General features: G+C 37.5%; 1 long non-coding RNA gene across 1 annotated transcript; it reads right to left on the bottom strand.

Moving 5' to 3' along the window:
• Positions 1–15,206: 15,206 nt before the first annotated feature.
• LOC122080763 lies at positions 15,207–17,558 on the bottom strand. Its single transcript, XR_006140909.1, has 2 exons — positions 17,368–17,558; positions 15,207–15,911 (listed from the first exon to the last, which is right to left on the bottom strand). It is a non-coding gene; the product is annotated as an uncharacterized LOC122080763 (long non-coding RNA).
• Positions 17,559–26,127: the final 8,569 nt, after the last annotated feature.

The raw sequence follows: 26,127 nt of genomic DNA, 5'->3' as shown, positions 1-26,127 counted from the left end.
AAATAGAGGTCAAACTATTCCAAACCCATGAACCGCGTCTATGGTAGACCTTTGGGTCGAAAGGGATTTTTGGTGACAATACTTGGCTGTAATATTTTGTTCAAACTTGCACCAAGTTTAGAAAGAAGTCTATATCCTAGTTTGAGTGATAAAGCCTTGTTCTGTGTTGTAGCATTTCATAGACCAACCCCCTCATCTTGAATTGGTTGGCAAATTTTCTTCGAAGCAATAAGATGTAGTTTTCTCGCATCCTTGGAATAATTCCCATTCCAAAATCTGGCACAAATAGAGTTAATTTTCTGACAAGTACTCTCAGGAAATGCAAAGCCTGTCATAAGATGGGAAGGGACGGAATAGAGAGTGGATTGTGTTAGGATTCTTCTTCTTGCATAGGATAGGAGTTTGGCCTTTCAGATTGAGAGACGATTGTTAATCCTATCGACAATATGGTGGAGGCTAACCACACGGGATTGAGGATGTAGAATATTGGTTCCAAGATATCTGGAATCCTTGTTCATTTCCATGATCCCAATCAATGAACATAGGTGATGTTGTTCACAATTGGGAACATTTTTACTGAAGAAAATTTCACTTTTATCAAAATTTATGTTTTATCCTATCAAATCTAAGAAGAGCTCCAGAACCACTTTAATGGTTGATAAATCTTCGGGTGGCTTGGCAGAATATGAAAGTGTCATTAGAGAAAAGCAAGTGAGTGACTTCAGGGGCATATCAAGCCACTTTGGCTCCTTTGAAGAGGTTTAAATCTCTATACATAGATAGGAGTCGGGGTAACACTTCCATAGCTATGATAACTAGGTAAAGGCTTAGGGGACAACCTTGGCGAATTCCCTTAGACGGTTCAAAATAGTCAAAGGCATATCCATCCAGTTTAATGGAGAATGTAACCATAGACATGAGGTAGCAAATCATATCACACCAATGGTTTTCAAAGCCCAGAAATTCAAAAATTGCTCTATTGATACTCCATTCCAACCTGTCACAAGCCTTTGCCATGTCAAGCTTTATAGCAACAAACCCCTTTTTCCCTTTTTTGTTTTTAGGAAATGGAATATTTCATGTGCAATAATGATATTGTCCAAGATATGACGACTAGGGATAAAAGCTGCCTGAAATGGGACATCTTGTAGCTTAAATTCTTCTAATACCTTCTTCAAGCATTGATCCAATATTGTTGATACTTCTCATTTGATGACATCATCAAATTCGATCTTTGATATGAAGTCTCTGTAAAATAACATTTGAAGAAAAATTGTTGTTATCATCAAAACATGAGTGTGGAGGTGAAATACCTTCTTTGATATGTAATGCATGCTTATGAGATGCAGTGTCGTGGTTGTGTATGGTGTGTGCACTATTACATTGACCATCACTTAAGGTCTTCTTATTCTTCTTGCAGTTGGTCCTCAAGAGTCTTTATGTTCTATTACATTGACCTTGTATGCTTGAAGTCTTTTATATACTTCAATGTACTTCAAGCTTTGATGGTTTAGTGATCTTCTTCAGCTCTGCTAGAGGTCAGGCAACCTCGTGTATTGATCCTTTACATCACACTTAGTATAAAATATTAGTTACATATACACTTTTTTGTTATCATCAAAACCAATGTGGAGAGTGGTATAGAGTGGTATTCCCAACAATCTCCCCCTTTCTGGTGATGACAAACAAGTGGAATAAAGAAATATGAGAGATAGAAAATTTCACAAAATTTCTCTCCCTTTGTTTAGGAGTCAATGATTTCTTTAATCAAAGATCTCTCTCCCCCTTTTGTTAACAACAAAAATGGGAGGGAGGCACATTATAAAGTGCAAAAAAAAATGTTTGGCTCCCCCTAATCATGTGCATGGTATAGTAAACAAGAGGTGGCATACAAGCACAAGCATCAATATCATCTCCCCAATATCTTCTCCCCCTTTGGCTACCAACCAAAAGTGAGAGATATAGGTTTGATCAAGCTCCCCCTTGAGGTGAGCTCCCCCTTAAGAAAAGAGATACATCATAAATGGATAGCTCCCCCTTGATATGAGCTAGTGTAGAGACAGAGATGTAGCAAAAGTTGAGAGATAACATCAAGATATAGATATCGAGTGCTAGCCAAAAAATAAGCTAAAACAAATCCATCAAACCATAGATAAAAACCATCCAAAGTTAAACAACCATAGGTTTTAAATCAAAGTAAAGCTCAAGGATGGGGAGGAGGTCGAATCATCATATGCTTTGCCATTTGCTCTAAGTAGGAGCGAAGATCGTGAAGCTTATCATGTGTGGTCTTGAATTGACGATCAACATCCATCCTAAATTCTGAAAATTCCTACTCAATGTGTGTCATGGGAGTGTGCAAATCTATAGAGGATTCACCTGGGTGCATGGGAGCAGTCTCCTTTGGTGCAATAGTGTCACGATGCTCATCATGCTCTTCATTATGTTCCTCATCATCATTTGTATTTAGTACATCTTGTTCTACTCTAATAGGTTTGAAAGTTTTGGCATGAATTAGACTGGGATTGTCAACAATTGCATCACTAGAAGGAGGAATATTGAAATGATGAAGGACAGTCCCAAGAAGACGATCATGGGGAAGTCGCATGTTTTTATAGGGAATAATGGTAATCATATAATTCATCAACAGATAAGGTAGATTTGTCTCATACCTATTGCAAATACAATAAATGAGATATGTTGAAGTAGAAAGAATAGCTTCCCTATAACCTCCCCTAGGAATGATACAATCACCTATGATCTAGTTTATAGCTTGAGCAATGGGAACAAGGTCTTTAGTCTCCAGTAATGGTAAGGACCACTGTTTCGAATACCCAGAATTTGAGCAAGCTCAACTATATTTAAATGGATGGGTATTCTATTTACATAGGAGTGAATAATGAGCTCTTCAGTAGCTCCAGTGAATGTGAGGTTCCAATAAAATTCTCGTACTAAGCAAGGGAAACATGGATATGGAAGTGTGAAAAGATTAACCCACCCAAGTATACTTAAACAAGCATGCAACCCATAGGTAGAAAAGGAAGACAGATTTAGCTCTCTTCCAAGCTCAATCTTTCTTTTGAGAAAGATTTCCCAATTTACTCAAGCATGCAACCCATAGGTAGAAAAGGAAGACAGATTTAGCTCTCTTCCAAGCTCAATCTTTCTTTTGAGAAAGATTTCCCAATTTACTCAAGCATGCAACCCATAGGTAGAAAAGGAAGACAGATTTAGCTCTCTTCCAAGCTCAATCTTTCTTTTGAGAAAGATTTCCCAATTTACTCTTGCTTCTTCACTCACAAATTGTGGAGTTGAGAAAGAACTCCATAGAAGAATGAAAGAAAAGAATCCCGAATTTGGGGTTTTAAATCATTCTCGAGATTCGGAGATCCGGATCCTGGTTCCTCTGATCCGGAGATCCGNAAAAGTTCTATGTTGCAAGAGTTGTTATGAATCAACCTACTTACCTTCTCTGTCCTATTTTCATTGGGAAAATTACTATTGAGAATGACATTTGAGTTGGATAGAATCTAGGGGTCATGCCAAAGATATGTGTCATGTCCATTTCCTATCATGGATATCACATATTTTTTAAGAGTTGGAGAAATAGAGGTCAAACTATTCCAAACCCATGAACCGCGTCTATGGTAGACCTTTGGGTCGAAAGGGATTTTTGGTGACAATACTTGGCTGTAATATTTTGTTCAAACTTGCACCAAGTTCAGAAAGAAGTCTATATCCTAGTTTGAGTAATAAAGCCTTCTTCTGTGTTGTAGCATTTCATAGACCAACTCCCTCATCTTGAATTGGTTGGCAAATTTTCTTCGAAGCAATAAGATGTAGTTTTCTTGCATCCTTGGAATAATTCCCATTCCAAAATCTGGCACAAATAGAGTTAATTTTCTGACAAGTACTCTCAGGAAATGCAAAGCCTGTCATAAGATGGGAAGGGACGGAATAGAGAGTGGATTGTGTTAGGATTCTTCTTCTTGCATAGGATAGGAGTTTGGCCTTTCAGATTGAGAGACGATTGTTAATCCTATCGACAATATGGTGGAGGCTAGCCACACAGGAGCGAGGATGTAGAATATTGGTTCCAAGATATCTGGAATCCTTGTTCATTTCCATGATCCCAATCAATGAACATAGGTGATGTTGTTCACAGTTGGGAACATTTTTACTGAAGAAAATTTCACTTTTATCAAAATTTATGTTTTATCCTATCAAATCTAAGAAGAGCTCCAAAACCACTTTAATGGTTGATAAATCTTCGGGTGGCTTGGCAGAATATGAAAGTGTCATTAGAGAAAAGCAAGTGAGTGACTTCAGGGGCATATCAAGCCACTTTGACTCCTTTGAAGAGGTTTAAATCTCTGTACGTAGATAGGAGTCGGGGTAACACTTCCATAGCTATGATAACTAGGTAAAGGCTTAGGGGACAACCTTGGCGAATTCCCTTAGACGGTTTAAAATAGTCAAAGGCATATCCTTCCAGTTTAATGGAGAATGTAACCGTAGACATGAGGTAGCAAATCATATGACACCAATGGTTTTCAAAGCCCAGAAATTCAAAAATTGCTATATTGATACTCCATTCCAACCTGTCACAAGCCTTTGTCATGTCAAGCTTTATAGCAACAAACCCCTTTTTCCCTTTTTTGTTTCTATGAAATGGAATATTTCATGTGCAATAATGATATTGTCCGAGATATGACGACCAAGGATAAAAGCTGCCTGAAATGGGGATATGAACTTACACAAGTGATTCCTCGGCCGATTTGCCAGCATATTGGCAATTATCTTGTAAGATACATTGCAGAGACTAATGGGTCGAAATTCCTTTACATGGCATGCTTCCTCTTTCTTAGGGATAAGGCATATGATTGTCTGATTAGTTCCAAATGGAAGAGAGCATTTTGTGAAAAAATCTTTTACAAAGCACAGTATGTCATTCTTAATAGATTCCCACAATTTATTACAGAAGCAAAAAATGTAGCCTTTCTTATTTCCACATTCTCAGGCATGAAGCTAATAGCATCCATTTCATCTTCCCCGAGGACCTTTGAAAATAAGCATTCCACAAATGAGGGATCTAACGGATTTGAAGTGGTAAAAATACTTTTGAAATGATTAGAAAAGGCATGTGCAATATTACAGGTTCCCTCAATGATCTCTTCTTTATTATCTCGCAGGAGGTCAATTTTCCATTTTCGGATATAGTGTTTGGTGACTATATGGTAGAATCTGGTGTTTTCTGTCACCATCAAAGATATGGCAATGTCTAGAATTTTGAATCCAAGTTTTTTCTTCCGCATCAATGACCCATTGTAGATTCTGGGTAATATTACTCAATTGTGAAAAAGAATTTGGGCCATTTAGGTTGGATTCCAAGTTAAGGTAATTTGATAAGAATTTCGATTTAAGATGACCCACAAGCCCAAAGGTTGATTTGTTTCATCTTGACAGCAATCTACTGAAATTTGACAATTTGATCATAAGATTATCGCAATTAGTCAAATCCTAGTTAAGTGAGCAAAATGGGATGAAATCCGGATGATGGGTCCAAGCATCTTGACAATGGAACATATTTTTAGATGTTGGTCGAGATCCATTCAAGTTGATGGTAATAGGTTTATGGTCGGATCTAGAAGATGTTAGTTTTGAAGCACTAGCATGAGGAAAAAGATTCAACCAGCATGGAGTGGCAAAATACCTATCTAGACATTCCTTAATCAGCTTTGGGGTTTTTGTTTATTTGAATAAGTGAAGAGGGATCCTTTCGGTTTGATTTTTGGAAGATTAAAGGAAGAAATAATATCACAAAGGATAGGTGCGACTGAAGATAAAGAGAAGTTGGCTCCCCCTAATTTGTCAGATGGTGTCAGTATTTCATTCCAATCCCCGCAGATCAAAGTGGGTAATGTTAATGATATCATGACATCAAATAACTTATTCCAGCAACAACTTCTTTCTAAAGACTGAGGTGGAGCATAAAGACATATCAGACACCAATTACCCCATAAACTATCACTAATGTGTAAGACTAGGAAATGGGTATGATAATTCACATGGGCAATAGAAATTGAGGTTGAAGCTAAGACCCAAAGGCCACCTTTACAACCTTTCTCACCTGTGCTATTGATAAACCATCCCTTACTATACACATCAAAACTTCTTGTAAATCGAAGTTTTCATGATCCCGGCATTTTGTTTCACAGAGGAATATAATGTCAGGTTTTGAGGATGTATAGTTAGGGGTGTCAAATAATAGCCAAAACCGTTTACCAGAACCAAAACCGATTGGTTATAACCGGAGCGAACCGCACCATAGGAAAATAATCTAGTTTTGGTTTTATAGGCATATTTCCAGTTCGGTGCGGTTCAGAACTGGCAAACCGATGATTAACCGGAACCTTCACTTCCGTACAATCACACTTCTTAAGTTCTTAATATAAAGGATCTTAATTAATTAGGTATCATATTTATAGTCATTTAAATAGAAAATATACTATCCTTAACAAAATAGAAGTATATTATTGTCTTGACTCTTTTAGGAAGTTTAGTATTTTTAGAATTCGCAGTAGCTGTAGGATTCACAGTTTCACACTAACTATGCTCTTCTAATTCTAAGCCAACAAGGCTTCTTTCATATTACATCTATATATAGCGGCTGTAGAGACAGATTGAGAGTATTAACACGTTACAAGGTAACCTATCTCTCTAATATTTGATCGTTATGAACAGTGAACCCATTATAGTTTTGATTTTGAAAGCTCCAAGCTATTACATGGGTATATACTATAAATTTTGAGGTTAGGACCCTCTCATTAGTTCTACTGTACCATGCAATTGGTTTTGTATTTCAATAATCTTAATATTAAAAGAGAAATTTTTAATTGAAAATTTATTTAAACCAACTGAATTTTGGTGCCTTTGGTACCCCATTTTTTTTCCCTTTTTCCCAAAAGATAACAAGAAAAAAACTTGGTTCAAAAGAGAATCATTTTCAAGTTCCAATCAAATAGGAACCGCATGTAAACCGGCTGTAAACCAAATAACAAAAACCAATTAAAAACCGCCAAAAACCAAAACCAGATGAAAACGATCCTGGTTTTACCTTATTCTTATCCGGTGCGATTTTGGTTTTATATTATTAAAATGTAAACCGAACCGGAATCGAACAGAATAACCAAAACCGCACCGTTTGACACCCCTATGTATAGTGGTGGGTTAAGCATTTCCTTGTGAAGTTACTATTAATGCCCAGCATATTCCAAGGTAGTATTAACATACACAAGAAAAACAACTCCACAACATATAACATACAAATATAAGAGATAGGAAAAAGTGTAAGTGTCAGTTCTAAGGTGCTATTTAATGAGAGTACAAATTAATTCGAGGAGAGTCGTAAAAGTTCTCTACAACTAAGCAAGTACCATGATAAAATAATGCTGAACGATATAAGAAAATTCAAACTATCATGATCAATTGATTCTATGTGTTAAACGGGTATCGGGGAATACCTCAGTATAGCTTTTGTCCCAGTGGAATGGATCGGGTTACACCACGCATCGATCTGTATGAACAGTGACGAATGAAACAGTTGCGACGATCTCGCTAGGCAATGGCTATGCAATATTCCACCCTCTAAATCCAAGGATTGTAATGGAGATCTTTAGAGACACCCACTCTCAATTGGGAGAGACAGAAGAGAATAGGGAGAAAGAGATTAGGTCAAAACCATAATTAGCTTTGTGGCCAAAACCCTATTATTTATAGAGAATTGGTTAGCTAGGGTTCCCAATCCTAGTGGGTCTATGATTATCCCAAGTGGGCGACCCATGTAGGAATTTGGTTGGAACCTAATTCGACCCATATTAATTAACATCTCCCACTCGTCCACGCAGGGCGGATATACTCAATTGTCCTTTCTAAAAGTCACTCTACCATAGGTGTCTCATCATACAAGAAATGGAGCGTGTGACCTAACGAGATAATACAAATGTAGGAGTGCTATATAAAGCTTCCATCTAACCAACATAACACATCATTAACATATAATCTGGGGTACCCTAAACAATCCAATTACACTAGGTCCAGAACTCTCGATCCCTTATGATGAGCAGTGTTGACCTTAAAACATGCAATGTGCTTATGACTACATCAAAACATAAATTCGAAAAGTCACCTGGGCAATAAGCCACACAACAAGTGTGCAATTTCGAATGGCTTTCCCTAAGCCACATGTTAATCCAACTATTCTCAATCGCTTTCCCAATCATGTCCCACTGGACCGCATCATCCATGATCCTAAGGAGCACGTCAAAGTAGTATTCTTGGGCATCCTCTTCATGACATGGTCTCAGGTAGAGGGTATCCGTAGGATCAACTCAATTTTGATCCAAGTGGCTCACACAGTGACGAAGAAGGGATCCATTTAGTCACTCTCACAAACGGTTGTAAAAAAGCACATACAGTATGAAATGTATGCTATGGTGCAACTCCCACTAAGGTTGACATGTCACTCATAAAATAAAAAGAACACCATACGAGTCTGGGTTCAGTCACTTTCAAGTTCCTAACCTGAGTAAATCAGCCCAGTCACCCCCATGGCGTCTATCTAAGTTCTCACACTCAGCTATAAGTAGGCTACACGGAGACGTGCGGTCTCTATGTTCGACCATAGAAAGGTCTCATCTTAGCTCTAACTAAGACACCACTTAGCTAAAAAGCTGTCTGTTCATCTCGCTTGCTATCTTCAAGCACCAAGGTGAATTTGGCTCATCTTGCTCATTGATTCCAAGCAAGGTGAATCACCCGTGTGATTGGGTCGATTCAAGCCTGGTGACATATTTACTAAATAAAATGTGCACACACGTAAATCACTCTAAAGAATTATATGTCTCATATATAAATCAAATAGTGATAACAATAATGTCTAAAGAAAAAGTCAAAACTCAAAATACAAATCATCCACGTCTAAGTCTCAGATTCCTAACATGAGTGAGGAAAATGTCCCGAGTAATAGGCTTAGTCAATGGATCAGCCACCATGCTACTCGTGGAGATATGTTTCAAGATAACTTTTCTTTGTGCAATCATTTCTCGAATGTAGTGATATCTGATATCTATGTGTTTGGCTTTCCCATGGAACTTGGGGTCCTTAGCGAATGCCAAACCTACCGTACTATCATAGTGTACTAGCACTGCATCTCCAGAATGAGAGGTAATGCCAAGGCACTATAGGAACCTCCTCAGCCAAATGGCCTCCTGAATGGGTGCTGAGCACACGATGTACACGGACTCCATCATGGATAAGGCGATTCAGGTTTGCTTCTTGATACTCCAAGCTACAACTCCATCTCCTAGGACAAATGCATATCCCAAAGTAAATTTACGCTCATCTCTGTCACTAGCCTAGTCTGCATCACTATAGCCTCTCAATCTCAAATCTGAACCATTGTAGGTGAGGGTGAGATCAGTGGTCCCATGAAGGTATCAAAAGATTCTTTTCATTGTCTGCCAATGGTATAATCTTGGATTACTCTAGTAACGACTAACCATATCAACTGTGAAATATACATCTGAATGCGTGCACATCATCGCGTACATCAGACTGCCTATCGCTGCTGCATAGGGTACTTTGGACATTTGATTCCTCTTCATCAGTCTTAAGGCACTAGTCAAGGCTCAAAACACAGGCCTTATCCATGAGAGTATTAATGGGTTTAGACTTATCCATGTGGAATCGTTCAAGGATCTTCTTTAAGTAAGTCTCTTGAGACAAATTAAGAATATTCCTAGAACGATTCCTAATAATCTTGATGCCTAACACAAATTTGACTTCACCCATATCCTTCATCTCAAAAATAGAGGACAACCACTCTTTAGTAGCGACAATCATCTCCATGTCATTCCTAGCCAATAGAATGTCATTAACATATAAGGATAGAATAAGAAAACTTTCCTTTGACCATTTCACATACACACAGTGGTCCTCTTCAATCATTTCAAAATCAATAGGGGTAACAGTATGATGAAATCTAAAGTACCACTGCCTAGACGATTGTTTAAGGCCATATATAAAACGTTTGAGATGGTAGACTTTACACTCTTGTCCTTTAGCCTCAAAACTCACTAGTTGATCTATAAAGATCTCATCATCTAGTTCTCCATTGAGAAATATAGTTTTAACATCCATCTGAAAGAGCTCCAAGTTCAATTTTATGACAATGGCTAGAATGAGGTGAATTGAGATAATTCTCACTACCGAGGAGTAAGTCTCATCATAATCTACACCCTTCTTTTGAGTAAAGTCCTTCGCCACAAGGCGTGCCTTATGCTTGTCAATTGAACCATCCGCCTTGCTCTTGACATTTAAAACCCATTTGTTTCTAATGGTCTTAAGCCCAGGAGGTAGGTTAACTAACTCCCATACCTGGTTCTTACTCATAGAACTCAGTTCATCCTCCATAGTAGCTTGCCACTTATCCTTAGCAGGTGAGGAGAGTGCCACTCACAAAGAAACGGGTTCATCCTCATCCTTTGAAACACAAATGAGAGCTTCCCCTTCAATCTCAGAACGTCAACGAGGAATTTACCCACGAGTGCTCCTACATGTAACGGAATCCTGATGATCATCTAGTGGTGCACTCCCACTAGGCTGATGATCAGTCTCACTTTTTCTAGTGATTACAGGATGAGTTAATTCCCCACCCTCGCCAAGAATAGGTGAGACGCTTTCCTCATCCTCTATCTTAAAGAGGTCGAGATTCCTGCTTGCGTCACCATTGCTAGGAAAATCTATCTCAATAAAGTCGATATCTTGTGACTCTATCTCGATCATTCCTCCGTCAAGGTGTTCACTGTACGTAATGTAACCCTTTGAGCTGTCAAAATAACTTATAAAGATGTGTTTCCTTGCTCTAGGGCCAAGTTTTCTAAACTGATGGGAGGTACTGTGAACATAACCTGCTGATCCCCATGGTCGTATATGCCCTAAATTTGGCTTTGAGCGTTTTTATAACTTATAGGAGGTCGAAGGAACTAACTGTGAAGACACTCAGTTAAGGATGTAGGTAGCAGTCAGAAGAGCATCCCCCCAGAAAGATATCGGGAGGTTGGCTTACACCATCATCAACCTAACCATATCTAAGAGTGTCATATTTCTCCTCTCCGTTATGCCATTTTACGGCGGAGTGCAAGAAATAGTTAACTGCCTACGAATCCCCTTTTCCTCACATAATTCTTTAAACTGATCGGATAGATACTCGCGTCCCTGGTTAGTGCACAAAGTTTTTAAGCTCTTACTTGACTAATTCTCAACCTCTGCCACGAAGCATTTGAAGCAATCTAATGCCTCATAGAAGTGAGCCATCAGATATACATAATCGTATTGCAAATAATCATTAATAAATATGAGAAAATAAGAAGTGTCATGGCATGCCTTTACATTCATAGGTCCGCAAATATCTAAGTGGACAAGTTCAAGAGGTTGGGTAGCTCAGATTGACTTTTTAAAAGGCTTTCGATGAGCCTTACCTACTAGACAGGGTTCGCACACAAGGAGGTTGACTCTAGCGAGTGGGCCTAAAAGGCTTTCTCTAGCTAACCTAGTCATCATGTCTCGCCCTATGTGTCCCAATCTAGCATGCATGTTATAAATTCAGAATGATCACATGTATTAACTACATAAGAAATAGATGAAGAAGAATCAATTAAATCTAATTTAAAAAATGCATCAAGTAAGGATCCACGTCCAATAGAAGTACCACTCAAATAAAACTCTAAAGTATAATCGTCAATATAGAAAGAATATCCTAAAGGTAATAACGCAGAAACTGAAAGTAGATTATGCTGAATATCCGGTGCATAAAGCATATCATGAAGAAGCAAGGTGCTTCTAGTATGCATTTTGAGTTGATAAGTACCAACTCCTCAAACAGCTTCACTAGTACCGTTCCCCATGAACACATTATGGGATCTAGTTGGAATTTTGCGATAATCTACAAAACCCCCCCTCGATCTCGCTCTATATGTTTTATTGCTCCTGTATCCACAATCCAATTAGATTATATATGGGCAACCAAAACATGAGTACAAACAAAAGTACAGAGAGGGATAGAAATGGTACCTGCTTCGGCTTAGTGCAATCATGAGCAAAGTGCCACATCTTCTGATAGTTATAGCATTTAACCTTAGATAAATCTTTCTTTCCGCCATGTTTGCCTCTTTTGCGCTTTGTGGGCTTGCCTTCTTTTGGGGCCTGGTTCTGAGCCATACCCTGATTTCTTGGGTTGCCCTGTCTTTTACGCTTGAGCTTGCGCTTGCCTCCCAGGGCGGCTCGGGCAGTTACACAGTTCGCTTCTTGACACTCTGCCTCAAGTTCCACATGTGTTGCAACATCAACAAAATTTTTAATGTTGTCATAACGAGTTTTATGGGTTTCCAAGAATCTAGTAATGTCCTAATGATAACTTGAATCTGCTGCTCATCAGTGAGAGTGGTCCCTTCATCTTTCAGCTTCTGAATCATATCCTTAACCACCCTAAGGTGTTCAGGCATAGTGTGCTTAGGATCCATCTTATACATCTCAAACTTCAAGGTCATACCCCTTAACCTTATAGCAGATGTACCTCCAAAGTCAATGTTCAGTTGGTCTCACATAGACTTAGTTGTAGTGTGTTTCTCATAATCACCAAGCAAATCATCATGCATAACACTTAACATAATAAAGCGTGTACTACAATCTTTATTCACCCACTAATTATAGGCTTCTATATCACGACGGTGTTGAGTAGTAGTACCCTCAGAGGGTTTGTCCATAACATTGATCAAATACTCAAGATAGTTTTGCTTATTAAACAAATATTGAATCTTTCGATGCCACATGTCATAGTTGGGTCCAGTCAATTTGTCACCCTTAGTGAGGTCTACAACATGATTAGTGGCCATATCACTGCACGCAAAAATGTGTAAGGTAAACATTAGTTGCACATTAAGAATTTATTCTAGAAACCCTAATTAAAATTAATGGTTCCTTACTACACACGGTGAGACAAAAAATTTCGCTAAGCTCATAATCAAATCTCACATGTGTGGGTCAAGGACATATAATTTTAATCGATTTCGAACAAATATAAGGAGAATTAGGTATCTCCAATCCACAAAACTGAGCCATACAAACGGATACGCATGGGTCCCACATAGGAACCCAATTGGTACTTAAAGTGGCATGTCGAGGTACTGTAAGTGTATGATATACAGTGCGAGGCGCTTTCTCTTTATAAGGCTTCTCAAAAAATTAATTACATTATCCTAAAATAATCACATCCTTTAAAATCTTACTACATCAATCTACTGAGTAGGAAGCGCCATGTTAGAAACACCTAGAGGTGGGGTGAATAGGTTTTCTCGAGTGTACTTGATAATATTTTGATTTATGACAATTTAGATGAAATGAAGAAATAAAGTGCGGAATTAAAATAGCAAGACACAAAGATTTTATAGTAGTTCAACTTATAACCAAGTCTACATCTACTCCTCTCAATATCCCTTGAGAGATTTTCCACTATATGTTTCTTTTACCATGAAAGAAATAAGCCTTTACAATCATCTTAGTTACTGGTCAAGTGTAACCCACTCTTGAGTACAAGCAAGAGCAACTCACAATCGTCTTAGTTACGGGTCAAGTGTAACCCACTCTTGAGTACAAGTAAGAGCAACTAAACATCGTCTTAGTTACAGGTCAAGTGTAACCCATTCTTGAGTCTAAGCAAAAGCAACTCAAATCATTCTTGAGTACGAGCAATAGCAACTCACTTCTTGAGTACCGGTAAGAGAACCAACAATTGAAATGTAAATAAAAATACAAATTATAAGAGTTGAACGATGTTACCCGTGGTATGTAGAACAAGTACTCTTATATAAATGTGCAAGTGGATGAATGCAATGAATGAACGTTAGGGGTGTCAATTCGTGGCCCGAACCAACTAAACCGATCGGGACCGACCGTTTATAGACCGGCCCCGGCCCGGACCATTTATTAAACATGTCGGGCTTGAGCCCGGCCCGTTTATAAACGGTCGATCTTGGTTTTACTACTTGGACCGTTGGGCGCCCGATTGAGACCGACCGTTTAACACCCGACCGAGATCGGCCTATTGTGCACCGGCTTAGCCCGATCCTTTAATGATTGTAGAATACCTATTTTACCCCCCAAATTAAAAGTAAAAACATGTTCACATTTTAAATAATGATTATATTTGGTATCATTTATTAATTAATTGTCATTTTTTTGGGCTTGCATGAGTGGGCCGGAATATAAGAGCACATTTTAAAGATGGTCCGTTTAAAAATCGATTAAAGCCCGTTTAACATTAAACATGTCCGTAGCCCGGTTAAGGCCCGACTAAAGCCCGATTAAGGTGGCTCGATTATAGCCTGAGGCCGACCGACCGAACATAAAGCGTACCATGCCCTCAATAACTAAGTCTGATTAGTTAAATGGGCGGACACAGTGTAGCCTTTGAAAGTCTTCAAGCCCGATTAAGCCCGATCAAAATTGAACCGGCCCGACTGGTTGACACCCCTAATGAACGTGCTTGCACTTTGAAGCTTCTAAATGAGGATGACTTGAATGATTGAAGCTTCTTCTTCTCTTCCTCTTCTCACTCTTTTTTTAGAGCTTCACTCATAATCTCTCTCTTTCTTTTTTAATGTATTTCTCACTTAATTGTAGGCACAAAATGTGTCTTATGAATATGTAGAGAAGTTCCTAATACATTACCTAAGAGTGGGTATTTATAGCCAAGAGAGTGAGTGAAAGAGTGTTTAAAAAATCTTCCAACGGATCTATTTTCCCTGATCCGAATTCTGATCTGGATCTGGATCCTTGATTTGGATTCAAAATAGCCATTTATGACCATTAGGTGTTTGAGGTTCTATCCTAATCTGAATTTCTGGATTGGAGTTTTCTCAATCCGGATTGATCCATATTTCCAGATCCGATCCAGATTCATCTGGATTGAATCCGGATGCCTTTGTCAGTCAGTTTTTTGACAAATAGTGTAGAATATACAAAAACAGTCATATCTTTCTCATACAAACTCGGATTGAGATGATTCAAGTTGCGTTGAATTCACAACTCAATGATATACAACTTTTATGAGATTCAATCTTCTGATACTGATTTAATATTACCCAAAATGCCAAAGAATCAGGTCAATGTGGTTTTCATAGAATTTTACTGAAACATATTTTTCTTAATATGTTTCTAACCACTTAGGGACTTCATACTTGGTCAAGGTATGTCCTAAGGTAATTCTAGTATGATATTATGCATTGTATGAGGTGTGTGCACATATATATATGGAAGTTTATAGATTACATATAAACAACCATTCTATCCTAAATGTCTTCTTCTCCACTTGAGCCTTAAAGTCTTTATCTTGACTTCTAGTTTTAGCACTTCTTCTTCCATTCTTCTTGTTTGCAATTCCATGACTTTGAGCTTCATATCTTGACATCTTGAAGTTTGAATTCTTCTGATACATTCTTCAAGAATTGATCCAACCTTGTTGATACTCTTCATTTGATGACTTCATCAAATTCAATCTTTAATATTAGGTCTCTGTAAAATAATACTTGAAGGCAAATTGTTGTCATCATCAAAACATGAGTGTGGAGGTGAAATACCTTCTTTGATATATAATGCATGCTTATGAGATATAGTGTAGTGCTTGTGTATGGTGTGTGCACTATTACATTGAGGATCACTTAAGGTCTTCTTATTCTTCTTGCAGTTGGTCCTCAAGAGTCTTTATGCTTTATTACATTGACCTTGCATGCTTGAAGTCTTCTACATACTTCAATGTACTTTAAGCTTTGATGCTTTAGAGATCTTCTTCAGCTCTGCTAGAGGTCAAGCAGCCTCGTATCTTGATCATTTACATCACACTTGGTATAAAACATTAGTTATATACACACTTGTTTGTTATCATCAAAATCAATGTGGAGAGTGGTATAGAGTGGTATTCCCAACACGCCGCACTTTACATCATACATGAAGACTATCTCTGACATACATATATGAACATGCCCACTTTAATTAAATACCAATCATGATCTCCAACCCAAAAAAAAAATATATCCATGGGTTAATGGGTGGAGATCGACTATGCATCCCAACAAATGGAGCGAGTCTTAAGTCAAAACCGCTATGGAAGAGTATGATGATTTGTCAATACATATACATATACATATACATGCGAAAACATATTTCAAAGCAATAATATATCTGGCCTAATAACGCCAAGGTTGCATATTCAAGTTATACTAATAGAATCAATAATGTAAAGCAAACAACATAAATATGTGTCATCAAACAATTTCAAGTAAATCATCTGAGAAATTATTCTCCCTTTGACCTAAGTCATTAAGAGAAAAACGTAATTTTAGGTAAAGTTATACAAACTCAAACCCTAAATTAAGTTAAAATCAATACTTTCCAATACTTTTTTATCCAAATATCTTAAAGCAAATAACACAAAATACTATACAGCCATAACATAACATATGCTATAATGATAAAACCCATCATATATGAACAAAATCAAATTTCTAATAGTTAGGTCCGATCAGTTTTGGCTTAGACCAATTCCAAGATCGACTCCAAATCGATCTTTATTCTTAGAACCTGACCGCACAATGCATATGAAACAAACAAAAGGGTTCTCTTTATTCTCTTTANTTTTAAATATTATGATTCTAACTTTACAAGTTTTTCAAATCACTTAAAAGAAAAAAACCATACCTTTTTCTTTTTTATATATATAACAATAAATAAAGAAAAAAAGAGTACTGTTTATGAACAGTACGTACAATCTTCACTAACCCTTGTTTTTTTTTTTTTTTTACAAACAATAGAGGTAAGAGAAAAAGTGAATTTGTATTGTACTCTTTATAAAAAGTCCTCATCATTAACTCCTTTTAATATATTTGTTTTTTCTTCTCTTAAACCAACACTTTGGTTCGGGGGTATTTTTTTTTTTTTTTTTTTTTTTTTTTTTAACTGCAAGCAGTTGCCGCAGTCGCAGCAGCAGCAGCAGCAGCGCAAAAGTTACAATGACCGAAGCCAAAACCTAAACATCGCCCTTCGGCGGCAGAGACTAGCGGCTGCCGATACCAATGCGGCAATGGCCGAAGTGCGCAAGAAACATGAACAATAAAAATTGAACGAATTCCATGGTGCGGCAGATTCACGACCAAACACAATGAAGTGTGATTCTTAGCGGGAACATGTAATGTAACCATAAACCTTGGCTCTGATACAATGTAAAATAAAAAGTAAATGGGTATAGGGGAATACCTCAGTATAGCTTTTCTCGTAACGGAATGGATCGGGTTGCACCATGCGTCGATCTGCATGAACAGTAACAAACGAAAAAGTTGCAACGATCTCACTAGGCAATGGTTATGCAATATTCCACCCTCCAAATCCAAGAATTGCAATGGAGACACCCACTCTCAATTGGGAGAGATAGAAGAAAATAGGGAGAAAAAAATTAGGTCAAAACCCTAATTAGCTTTGTGGCCAAAACCCTATTATTTATAGAGAATTTGCTAGCTAGGGTTCCCAATCCTAGTGGGTCTATGATTACCCCAAGTGGGCGACCCATGTAGGAATCGAATTGGAACCCAATCCGACCCATATGCATCTACTTAATCTATGGCTCAATGACCTAAGTCAGTCACCAACTGACACGTACACCCATAATTAAAACCCCCAATTATGACCAGCGTGTGATAGTGGTCTTGTCACTGCCATTAAAGGCAAGGATATCAATAATGCAGAGACACCCAAGAGAGCACCATAAATCGAACAACCGAATTCTCCCAAACTCATCTCTGAGCCCAAGAGGGGGGTAGGTGATACCCCACTCGGGACAAGAACTACTCCTCGAGCTTCTATGCTAGAAGCTCGAGGATTGGGGGTATATGATATACCATATATTTGTTGATTGGTCAATGGTCGGGTGATCGGACCCAAAATTGGACCAACGTGAGCAGGAGCACTAGGCCTGCCCCCTCGAAGGATTGTCAAGCTCTCAACCTATTCTCATAGAGGTCCCAACACCGATAATCGACTTGGCTCAAGACCATGGACTGTGAGTGCTAACCTGGGCTTGACGGTTACGTAACCCTTAGCCCTACCATGGTCAGGTTAACGGTTGGAGGATCTTACTATGGTTAGGTTAACGGTTGGAGGATCTTACTGTGGTCAGGTTAACAGTTGGGATAAGATTAACGGTTAGAGGATCTTACTATGGTCAGGTTAACGGTTGGAGGATCTTACTGTGGTCAAGTTAACAGTTGGGATAAGTAACTCAGGTCAAGTTAATTGTTACAACCCTAGCCAACTCTACCTCAACGGAGGGAGATCTCTCCAATAAAGTGAGGACATGCATCCATACGATGGTGCCTCTTGACCAATGGGAAAGACCCATGCAATCTATATAAGGAAAGCTTGATCGAGGGACAAAGGTAAGCTCTCAATTCATTGAATGCCCTACGTTATAGCATTATAAAGACAAACTTTGGCATTGGAGCCTGGTCCTGGAGCTCTCTCTGGGCCAGCTTCTTATTTGTGTTCTGCAGGTCTACGCCAGGCAGAAATGTGCAGTAACAGAATTGTCCATAGAACCTAGTGTTCTTACTGTTAATTCTAGTAGGACTACTCGTTGGCGTGTTTATAGCTGGTCGTGAACTACCAGATAGGGATTGTAGTTGAGGTGATCGCATACTAGAGGTAGACCCTCCTGTTGATGATGAGAAATTCTTCATATAGTCGTGTGTAGATCACTGCTTGCAGTGTAATGTAATAAGTGAATAAAAGATGAATTGGGATGAGTTGAAGAAAAGAATAATATGTGAACTATTTGTGGGTGAGAGTAGGGGTGAAATAGGAAAAGTAAACACTAAGGTGGACCACCAACCTTTTGAATATGGGCAGAGCAGATCGAATGAGGAGATGGGTTCACCTTCGACTATGACCAGGTAGGACAAGAGAAGGTAGAAGGAGGAAAAGGGGAGGAGTAAAGTCTGTGATTAATACTTGTCTTAGAAGATTAGGGTAACCCAAAAGCTAAAAGGAGGGATAAATACAGTCGATGACTCATATTTTGATAAATGTTTCTAAGGACAGAGAAGAAAATCGGTGTAAGTAGGGTTGTAGCTACCGAAAAACTTATTGAATAGCGAGAGAGAGATAGAGAGATATTAGGAAGGTGAGAGAAGAGTTGTGCCTTCCTCCCTATGGGTATAGCCCTTGATGGCTTGAAGTTCCATTAGGGTTAAGAGATTTGATGTTGATGAATGAGGAATGGGTTATGCTTCTTCTTCTCTAAGTCCTACTAGGTAATCATAATTGTCAACATGAAACATTCTTTTGAGTTGGTCTGCAATTGATAGTTTAGCTAAGGGTTCTAATATTACTTTTCCATTTTTATTTTTTCATTCTTTGTTTTATAAAATAAAATTTGTTCATTAGAAGGTGAAAAACACATTGTTGTTGAGCCACATGGCTCCTTCAACCATGGAGTGAAATTTGACACTATCATACATGCTACCTACATAGCCTTCCTTATTTTGGAATCATCAATAGTTTTGTTCTTCTTAAAAATACAAAGAAAAGAGAAAGCTTCTAAACTACGATCATATTCCATAATAAATCCATAATTGTATTCGAGAGTGCCTCTAATAATCTGCTTTTGATTGCCATTGCTTCTTCAACTGGAATGGAATTGAATGACGTCTTGAACATGACCATGAGTTATGGATAATCACCTTTAATCTCATGAGAGACTTGAAGGTCAAAGCATTATGAGTGTCAAATGTTTATTTAATAGGATTCGTAATGCCTAAAGAAGCTTTTGTATTGGAGTAAGAACCAAAGTTGGTTAGTTTTTGTTGAAGTAATGATTTAGAAAAATATTGTACAGTTTTTCCTCTTCTCGCATAGCTCTGTGAAGATGTAGTCTTCTCTGCCCCTATGGCGTGTTCTTCTCCGGCTTTGTTGCATGATCTTATCTTGCCTACTCTTCTTTTCGTTGTCACTCTTTTCCTTTTCCTTGCCTTGTTTATATTACTCTCCATCCATCATTCACTCTTCACAACCCAATATTTTCTCTACCTTTGTCCCTTGTGTTATCTCTGAAAACTGATCTTGAGATAGTCGCGTTGATAACAACTAAATATAATCAATCACAACAACGAGCATTGCTACTAAGTAAAAGTAGTGCCACCAACTATATTGCGGAAACAATAGTACATAAGCATCATCAAATCTGGGAGTCGCATCGCCAGCTTCATTGCGAAGGCATGCATAGTAGCAGTTAGAGAGAAATCGTTACCGATGGAGTAGTAGCAATGTAGCATCAAGGTTACTGGATCCAACAGTTTGCCTCTAGCTCCGAGATAGAATCAATAATCATCGTTAGATCTAGGAAAGCTGCGACTCAACTGGTGGTAGGCACAAAGTCAGCAAAGCATGCTTGTTGTCATAGTGGACCCACTACTAATTCCTGCCTCCATGGCTCTATTCTTGGGGTCAAGAGCATTGTCAAATATCTACCTACCACTACGAGCTTTAATCCCGCTTTGGCTTAGAAAAGGAATCCAAAGATACTACAAGATTAGTGCATAGTTTTGACCCATGTTTGCATGGGTTTTGACCAAAAGTTCAACTTTCCAAAAATGCCATTGGCCTCTCTTGGAGAACCTTAAATGCGCTAGTGGTTCTTTGTCTATCAACTCTACCCATCGTCATAGGCCTAATGCCCCAGCTTTTACTTGTCAATCACCTAATGTTGGAGCATAATCGAAGATGGAAAGGAAGACTGGAGATCTTCAAGACAAATCCATTTTACTTGTCAATTACAAACTTCAAGCGGCCAATAGGAAAACTTGGGACCAAAAGTAAATGCCATTTGCTTGCCAGTTACAAAAGTCAGTGTCATTTGCTTATCAGTTACAAAAACAAACATATCTTTCTCCATTATGTTCAGTTCGCTACCTTGTTAGCATTGTTACTAGGGATTTCTATGGTTTTGCCCATCCCTTACATAGAATGGTCCTGTTAATGGCACGTAAGACAGTTTGGTCGAATTTTTTGAACTTAGCTAAAACCTAACCATAAATAAGGGTTGGCATTGATCTAGTTTTTCAATTTTCTTGTCAATTACAAACTTCAAGTGGCCACTATAGAAAGTTGGAACCGAAAGTAAATGTCATTTGCTTGGCAGTTACAAATTTAATGCCATTTGCTTATCACTTACAAAAATAAATGCTATATCTTTTCTCCATTATGTTTAGTTTGCTACCATGTCAGCATCGTTAATAGGGATTTCCATGGTTTTTCTCATTCCTTACATAGGTGGCTCTGTTAATGACATGTAATATAGTTTGGCTGAGTTCTACTCCATGGCTTCTAGCCTTGTGTAATGTAATTCATGTATGTTATCTGAATAGAATTGTTTTATATAAAAAAAATATATTATGAAACTTAGAAAAACTTTAATTGTAAATAAGGTTTGGTATGATCTAGTTTTCCATTGACTTGTCAATTATTAATTTCAAATGGCCACTATAGAAAGTTGGGACCAAAAGTAAATGTCATTTGCTTAGTAGTTACAAAAGTTAATGCCATTTGTTTGTCATTTACAAAAATAAATGTCATGTCTTTTCTCCATTATGTTTAGTTTGCTACCTTGTCAGCTTTGTTACTAGGGATTTCTATGGTTTTTTCATTCCTTACATAGGTTGGCCCTATTAATGTCATTTAAGATACTTTGGCTGAATTCTACTCATTGGCTTCTAGCCTTGTGTAATTCATATACATTGTCTGAATAGAATTGTCTGATATAGAAAAAAAAATTATTGAACTTAGCAAAACCCTAATTGTAAATAAGGATTGGTATGATTTAGTTTTTCCATTTGCTAGTCAATTACAAACTTCAAGTGGCCATTGTAGAAAGTTGGGACAAAAAAAAATGTCATTTACAGCTACAAAAATTAATGCCATTTGTTTGTTTACAAAAATAAATGACGTATCTTTTCTCCATTAAGTTTTGTTTGCTGCCTTGTCAGCATTGTTATTAGGTATTTCCATGGTTTTGTCCATCCCTTACGTAGGATGGCGTTGTCTATGACATGTAAGACAATTTGGTCTAATTCTACTCCTTGGCTTCTAGTTTTGTGTAACTCATGTATGTTATCTACGTAGAATTATTTTATTTAAAAAAAAAAAAATTTGTGGACCTTAGAAAACCCTTAATAGTAAATAAGGTTTGGTATGATCTAGTTTTGGATGCAAGAAACAATGCATGGGATCAAGAATTGAAATTTCAAACTTGTGGATTAGATTGGTCATTGTTGTCTTGAGTTGACTCGATCCATTTAGGCGAAGATTGGTCGAGTTTGGTAATAAAAGAGGATATCAACTGAATTCATTCTCGAGGTTATTCACTATAAGTTGAGATCCCCTACACTTATGTTCAACTGAACATACACTTTATGTGCCAACGCCTATCCCTTTTGTTTCTATAAATATCTCTCTTCACTCTTTAAATGGTAGTAAGTGGGTTAGGTGTTCGATCCTAAAGTTTACGCTTAATTCAATTGAATGTACATGTAGGGGATTTCAATTCATTCATTATTAGGTCTCCAGATCGCGCTTCGTAGATCAAGTTGGGATCCCCTACACATATTGCCAACATATGTCCCATATCTTGCCATTTAAAGGGTAAATATGGGGGAACTTATGAAAACAAAAGTGATATGTGTTGGCACATGAAGCGTACGTTTGCCTAAACGTACATGCAGAGAATCTGAATTTATACGCTAGAGTTTACTCAGATGACATGCTTGGTTTGACATTATACTTTGAAATCGGACCAATAACTCATTTTCATGCTCCCTTAATAATTTAATAATTGTCATTTGTGAATATGGTTGGGGCCTAAATTTAGTGGACATACGCCTTTATCCATGGTTAAGGTTCTAGACTTTTTTTGTTTGCGTACAACATTTTAGACTAATTTGAGAACTACGTAATATTTCATTTTTAATCTGAATAAAATGTGAGAGTCTAGGATATATATATATATATATATATACATTTTTTTTTGGGTCAACAATTAGAAATTTTATTAAAATAAATTAGTAAGAGAAAACCTTATGTTGGGTGAGACATTTACAAGAAACGAAGGTGGACAAATCCACCATACAAGAGAAGTAGAAAGCCTGGAAGCACTAGAGGCCAAGATATGAGCCTCCAATATAAAATCACAAGAAACATGAGAAAAACAAATAAAGAAGGAGGCAATACCCTCAATAAGAGTTTAAGTAGCCCAATCAAGTGATGACTCCAACTGGTTTAAGCCTATGATGTCATGCAAACAATCAGACACAATCACCAAGGAAGTGATCTACAAGATCCTGATTGCTTAAGCCTCCATGGTAGTGGCAAAAAAACCCAGACAAGCTTATGCATTTAGTAGTTGTAAAGAGAAGAGAAGAGAGAGACCTATGATTAGATTGGGGCTATCCTTCATTCATTAAAATAATAGTTATTACAAGTCCTACTAGGAAGAGAAAAAAACAAATATCTATTGCAAGTCCTACTAAGGAATAGGAAAGAACAAAATAGAATAAATAGGAAACCAATACTAATTACTAACTTCTAATTGTATTCAGTCCTAATAGGACTAGGAAAGCCCACAATCCTAATAGAACTAAGACAACCCAAACCCATAGTCCTAATACGACTAGGAAAACCCAAGGGAGGAGTAAGCGACTTGCGCTAGATTGCTCCTTTCTCTTGATAGACTTCTAACACGCCCCATCAAGCTGGAGTATATGTATACAAAAGAAAACTCTAGCTTGGACCAACAAGAACTCCAATGAGCATAAAGAGATCTCCAATCAACCATTATAAAGCTATTAGCAACTCCAAAAGCAATGAAAGCCCTTTTAAAAAGCGCTCTACTACCAACAAAAGCCCTTCTCAAATAAAACACTCCAATAGCAACAAACAACAACACCAAAATCCTTCCAAAAGAAGGCACTCTAACAATAGTGTAGCATCCAACAGTTATATCAGAAAATCTTCCCAAAGAAGGCATTCCGACAAAAGTGTAACACCCAACAACTACATAAAAGACCTTCCAAAAAAAGGTACTTTAATATAAGTGTAGCACCCACAGACCTTCACAAAAAAGGCACTTCAACATAAACTATAACTCACAATAGCTACAATAAAAGCACTCACGAGCATCAAACAGAGATCTCCCCTAACAGATGTCTCACAGAAAATTCCACAAATAAATAGGCAGCATCAGATCATCAGGGACCAAAGAACATTAAGTTGTTGAATATATCAAATAACATCAGGTCGTTGAATAAATCATTTTCAAAAAATAAAATATTTGTTGAGGACAGGCACGATGGAATACATCTTCAAACGAAATAATCTTAAGCAGACGATAAATCAAATTGAGCGGATTTGAATCTCCCCCTGACATGTAGGAATACAGAAGAACAAATAATTTTCATTCTTCCCCTGACAGTAGAAAATTGATTCTCCTGCAATACTTGGTTCAGGACAAATTTAAAAGTAGAATATACAAATAAAATCATATATGATTTGCATCAAACATTCATTGAAACCCTAGTTCTTATTTTTCTAAGAACTAGAGCCTCACCAACAGCATGATACCCTTGAATGACTCTCAAACCAGCAACATGTAAGCTCTAATACTATGTAGAGAGAGAGAGAGAGAGAGAGAGAGAGAGAGAGAGAGAGAGAGAGAGAGAGAGAGAGAGAGAGAGAGAGAGAGAGAGCTGTGATTGTGGAGCAAAGGGAGTCCCAATCGATTAGATTGAGGCTACCCTCCTTCATTCATTAAATATAATAGGTATTATAAGTCCTACTAGAAATATGAAAGGGCGAAATAGCTATTACAAGTCCTATTAGAAATAGGAAAGAACAAAATAGCTATTACAAGTCCTATTAGAAATAAGAAAGAACAAAATAGGAAACTAATACTAACTCTTAACTTCTAACTATATTTAGTCCTAATAGGACTAAGAAAACTCAAACCCATACTCCTAATAGAACTAGAAAAACCCAAGGAAGAAGTTTGCGCTCACGATAGACTTCTCACAGTGACTAAGAAGGATCCATCCCCTTTTCGCAAGATAAGATCTCTCCCACTTGTGCAAGGGTTGGAACACAAGACATTGGGCCCTCAGCCTCTTAACATTCCTTTAGAATTAGCTCACTTATGTAAGAAATGGAATACAAAACATGGTACTCTAATAAACTAATTGCATTTACGATAATTCCTCTTACCCGGCCCTTCCTAAAGCAAAATGGGCATAAAGAGTGGATAGCAAGATTTTTGTGAAAACCAAGTGAAGATTTACAGTTGACCAAGTAATTTGTTCAACATCTCCAAAGAGTTTGATTTTAGGGAACAGTCTCAATTTCCAAAGCCATGACCAGGTCAAAGGTGACACTCGATGACTAAAAAGCATATGATACAGATTTGACTGAAAATTGACCATTCAAAATAGATATCCATATCTAGCAATCAGGCACATTATTAATAAGGACATGAATTTTCCCAATAGCTAGAGTTCAATAAATTCATACATAGTGTTGAGACTTCTTAAATAGACCATTACACTTTCCATGTGGCATATTAGATGAATGCCACATCTATTCGATGATAAACTACCAAATTATCATTCCATGTTATTGATAAGTAATAGGTATGTATGATGGGTCAAATTCCCCACCAGTAGATATTAAAAAATAATAATAAATTGGGTTTTGCTTGGTATAATCACATTTGATTATTCTTGAAAAAAAAAAAAAAAAAAAAGCCATCTGATAAACTAAAATTTTGAATTAATCACATCAAGATTAAACAATTAACACATATATAGAACATTTTTTTCTTCATCATGTCCAGGTAGTTAGTCTCCCCTCCATGGTCCAAATTTTGTCATGTAATAATTCCATTAAAGAAAATGTAGGATGGTACGACCACTAGGCCCTTATAAA

The sequence above is a fragment of the Macadamia integrifolia genome, chromosome 6, assembly GCF_013358625.1.
Source record: "Macadamia integrifolia cultivar HAES 741 chromosome 6, SCU_Mint_v3, whole genome shotgun sequence".
NCBI lineage: Eukaryota > Viridiplantae > Streptophyta > Magnoliopsida > Proteales > Proteaceae > Macadamia > Macadamia integrifolia.
The sequence above is the reverse complement of the archived record's forward strand: the minus strand, read 5'-3'. Positions and strand labels throughout refer to the sequence as shown.